Here is a 5,000-nt window from a genome sequence, read left to right on the forward strand (position 1 = left end):
AAGATGCGTCGCCGGTACGAGGACCGTGCGATCAGCCCAAAGTTATTCAGAGTCACCAAGGCAAACGGACCGGACGAGCCGACCGATTGGTTTTGATCTAATAAAAGCGTCCCTTCCATCTCTGGTCGGGACTCTGTTTGCATGTATTAGCTCTAGAATTACCACAGTTATCCAAGTAACGTGGGTACGATCTAAGGAACCATAACTGATTTAATGAGCCATTCGCGGTTTCACCTTAATGCGGCTTGTACTGAGACATGCATGGCTTAATCTTTGAGACAAGCATATGACTACTGGCAGGATCAACCAGGGAGCTGCGTCAACTAGAGCTGAGCAGCCGGCCGCCCGGGAGTGTGTCCCGGAGGCCCGCGCGAACACGCAAGCGTCCGCTCAATTATTCCGCAAACAGGAGGAGGCTGGGCTCCCCTGCACGATACACCTCGAAACCCTCTCAGGTCCCGGCGGCGCGCAGCGCCGTCCTAAGTACTTGGTCGGGTTCGAGAGAGGCGCAATCGCCCGGAGATAGGCGAGTAGACGCTTTCAGTGCGACCACCCGTGCTCCCAACTGAGCTTGCCGCTGCCGACAGAGGCCCGGGAGCGTGCTGTCGTGGTGTTGCCGGCGGGAGACAACACGCGGCCACAAACAGTGGCCGGGCAGCTCCAACGCCAGCGCCACAGAGGGGCAGAGCCCCACTTGGGTGCCAAAGCGAACTCTCCCAGCACAGCGCACGCGCCAACACATCCGCACAGCTGCGATACAAACCACCTGCGAGAACCGCGGGGGCGACCGAGCAGCAGACGGCGTCGCGGCGCCGAGTGCCGGGCGGCGGCGCATCCTCGACGCACACAGTCCTCAATCGGACCAGCACACTGCAGATGTCCACCGCGCTTCGCACCGGGCCCGCGAGGACCCACTTTGGCCGCACGGCGCCGCGCGCTGGGTGCGCCGGCGCGCAGCTGCGCCGCCTGCCGCGTCCGTCGGCCGGCGCGCCTGCCACTGGGCGCCCCCACCAGCCGGCTGTAGCGCGTGCGCCCACGCAGCGCGCGGCCAGCACGCCGGGCGCTCCCCCCTCACCGGCCGGGGACGGTCCCACCCAGCCACCGCCGCGTATCGCTTCATACCCACATGCCCACTCACGTTCGTGGGTATGACGGGTGTCGCTGAAGCAACCAGTTAATACCTGTACCGATTGTCGCAATCAATGATTCACCTCCAGCGTAAACAACCGCGCAACAACGGATTTCCAGTTCATTTGCGTAACTTGGGCAGCAAACGTAGACGTCCATCTACATTTGCAAATTCAGTGGGTCTTGCATGCCTGGATGATATGCGTCACGACACGCCACATCAGCCCACATACATGCTGCGACGTATACACGAGAGAACACGTGGAAGGTGGCCCGCGTACGTATGCGAATGCCATTGCACAGCTGCGAAGCTCATTGAACACGCAAACTCCCGCCTGACGAACTAGAGGCGACAGGGGGGCGATATACGTCTTACAGCAGTACACATTACAGTGGATAGCGGGACCATGTGGAACGTACGCAACACTCGCTAGATGTTGTGAGGGTACGCACCGTAACATGAATCAATACGCAGGACACCAGAGAGTGCGAGCACTGACCTATGTTGAGAGGGTTGCGATTAGGCAACGCTACATGAATGTTGCAATTCATATAACAATTACAGGTCAGGTTAGGGCCCAACGTGGGTTAGGTTAGGGCCCAACGTAGGTTAGGTTAGGGCGCAACGTAGGTTAGGTTAGGGCGCAACGTAGGTTAGGTTAGGGCGCAACGTAGGTTAGGTTAAGGCGCAACATAGGTTAGGTTAAGGCGCAACATAGGTTAGGTTAGGGCGCAACGTAGGTTAGGTTAGGGCCCAACGTAGGTTAGGTTAGGGCCCAACGTAGGTTAGGTTAGGGCCCAACGTAGGTTAGGTTAGGGCCCAACGTAGGTTAGGTTAGGGCCCAACGTAGGTTAGGTTAGGGCCCAACGTAGGTTAGGTTAGGTTAGGGCCCAACGTAGGTTAGGTTAGGTTAGGGCCCAACGTAGGTTAGGTTAGGTTAGGGCCCAACGTAGGTTAGGTTAGGTTAGGGCCCAACGTAGGTTAGGTTAGGTTAGGGCCCAACGTAGGTTAGGTTAGGTTAGGGCCCAACGTAGGTTAGGTTAGGTTAGGGCGCAACGTAGGTTAGGTTAGGTTAGGGCGCAACGTAGGTTAGGTTAGGTTAGGGCGCAACGTAGGTTAGGTTAGGTTAGGGCGCAACGTAGGTTAGGTTAGGTTAGGGCGCAACGTAGGTTAGGTTAGGTTAGGGCGCAACGTAGGTTAGGTTAGGTTAGGGCGCAACGTAGGTTAGGTTAGGTTAGGGCGCAACGTAGGTTAGGTTAGGTTAGGGCGCAACGTAGGTTAGGTTAGGTTAGGGCGCAACGTAGGTTAGGTTAGGTTAGGGCGCAACGTAGGTTAGGTTAAGGCGCAACATAGGTTAGGTTAAGGCGCAACATAGGTTAGGTTAAGGCGCAACATAGGTTAGGTTAAGGCGCAACATAGGTTAGGTTAAGGCGCAACATAGGTTAGGTTAAGGCGCAACATAGGTTAGGTTAAGGCGCAACATAGGTTAGGTTAAGGCGCAACATAGGTTAGGTTAAGGCGCAACATAGGTTAGGTTAAGGCGCAACATAGGTTAGGTTAAGGCGCAACATAGGTTAGGTTAAGGCGCAACATAGGTTAGGTTAAGGCGCAACATAGGTTAGGTTAAGGCGCAACATAGGTTAGGTTAAGGCGCAACATAGGTTAGGTTAAGGCGCAACATAGGTTAGGTTAAGGCGCAACATAGGTTAGGTTAAGGCGCAACATAGGTTAGGTTAAGGCGCAACATAGGTTAGGTTAAGGCGCAACATAGGTTAGGTTAAGGCGCAACATAGGTTAGGTTAAGGCGCAACATAGGTTAGGTTAAGGCGCAACATAGGTTAGGTTAAGGCGCAACATAGGTTAGGTTAAGGCGCAACATAGGTTAGGTTAAGGCGCAACATAGGTTAGGTTAAGGCGCAACATAGGTTAGGTTAAGGCGCAACATAGGTTAGGTTAAGGCGCAACATAGGTTAGGTTAAGGCGCAACATGGGTTAGGTTAGGGCGCAACATAGGTTAGGTTAGGGCGCAACATAGGTTAGGTTAGGGCGCAACATAGGTTAGGTTAGGGCGCAACATAGGTTAGGTTAGGGCGCAACATAGGTTAGGTTAGGGCGCAACATAGGTTAGGTTAGGGCGCAACATAGGTTAGGTTAGGGCGCAACATAGGTTAGGTTAGGGCGCAACATAGGTTAGGTTAGGGCGCAACATAGGTTAGGTTAGGGCGCAACATAGGTTAGGTTAGGGCGCAACATAGGTTAGGTTAGGGCGCAACATAGGTTAGGTTAGGGCGCAACATAGGTTAGGTTAGGGCGCAACATAGGTTAGGTTAGGGCGCAACATAGGTTAGGTTAAGGCGCAACATAGGTTAGGTTAAGGCGCAACATAGGTTAGGTTAAGGCGCAACATAGGTTAGGTTAAGGCGCAACATAGGTTAGGTTAAGGCGCAACATAGGTTAGGTTAAGGCGCAACATAGGTTAGGTTAAGGCGCAACATAGGTTAGGTTAAGGGATGGTGTATGAGGGGGGAGGGGACGAGGTTCGTTCATAGTGATGATGGTAAGTGGACGCCTGAGGCACCCTGAGATGTGTCACGTCAGGATGCACCTTTGGCTCAGGGGAGGTGGTGCGCCGGTTCTGTGGGTGTGGCAAGGGAGTGGCAGACCTGTGTCTTTCATTCCTGCCATTGCTTATATGCTGTGAGACACGCCAGTGTGGTGGTGTTGGCTGCACCCCTGTGTAGCACATGTGTGGGTGTTTGTGGCTTATCTGCGTAATGATGGTTGTTGGAAGTGTGAGATATTCTGTTTTTGGGGTGGACCTCCTGGTTTTGTTATCATAGTGTGAATGGTGTAATGTGGCGGAGAGGATGCACTGGATGTTGTTCCATGGTGGTGCTTAGATATTGTGTCTGTGTCTGTTACAGCCAGAGAGTAGTGTGTGATAGGGTGTCTGGGTGACGTGTAGTTCACATTGTGTGCAGAGACTGTCAGCATGTATAGGGACAGTTCTATGTCGTATGTCATCTATATTCCGATGGCTCTGCATCTATTAGTTATCAGCGCCATGTATCAGTTTAATCTGGTTGCAGTCTCGTGGTGTTCTATCTCTGTACAGTAGTAGAGGTGCGACTGCACTACGTAGCTACCCCTTGCGGCAGCTTTCCCCGGTGTATGGCATATGATTATCAGCAATGAGTCGATTAGTGACAACTGGTCGTGTGACAACGTCACATGTCTGCGGGTGGGATACGCTACAACCTGCTTGTGGGTCAGGGCTCAGTAATGCTCTCCTCACACTGAGCGCTCGGACCGTCATTACCCGTCTGCGTGATGTATTGCGGAGCGCTTTTAGCCATTGCCAGAGTCTTTGCGACTGCGAGTGCAACGCCCATGGGGACCGACATGGTTGGGGCGCTTCCTAGCTGATCGCTCAGCATCGGAATCCGTACTGTGAGCACGCAATCGCGCACAGACTTAGAGCATGTGTAGGGACAGCGGGAATTTCGCATCTTGGATACAACGCTTCATGAAACGGATGATATAGGGGTGGATTGCAACTTACGACTGCGAGAAAAGTCCGCCGTTCATCCGCTGGAGTTGCAATTTGGGCAGGTGACGTGAGGCACGTACGGGGGCGGGTGGCGTGATTGTCGGTGGACGACGTCGTGCGGCGCAGGGACTGGCGTTGGTGCTCTTGTGGTGGACAGTGGATGCAGGCTTTGTGGGTGGGGTCGGGAAACGGGTACTGTGGGCCCATCGCCGTCGTAGTCAGCTTGGCGTCGCATAGATGGCGGTACTGTTTTTGTGGTGCGATCGACATGGTGGTTGTAGTGCTGTCGGATGCGCGTAGATGGGGCTATTGCATGTGGTT

General features: G+C 53.9%; 1 non-coding gene across 1 annotated transcript in view; it reads right to left on the minus strand.

Annotated features, from left to right (window-relative positions):
• LOC126197098 (small subunit ribosomal RNA) overlaps window positions 1–313 on the minus strand; it is a 1,909-nt gene extending 1,596 nt beyond the window's left edge. Inside the window, exon 1 of the ribosomal RNA XR_007539499.1 lies at window positions 1–313. This exon is cut by the window's left edge and continues 1,596 nt beyond it. This is a non-coding gene — a ribosomal RNA (small subunit ribosomal RNA).
• Between the last annotated feature and the right edge of the window lie 4,687 nt (window positions 314–5,000).

This window comes from Schistocerca nitens, chromosome 7 (genome assembly GCF_023898315.1).
Source record: "Schistocerca nitens isolate TAMUIC-IGC-003100 chromosome 7, iqSchNite1.1, whole genome shotgun sequence".
Taxonomy (NCBI): domain Eukaryota; kingdom Metazoa; phylum Arthropoda; class Insecta; order Orthoptera; family Acrididae; genus Schistocerca; species Schistocerca nitens.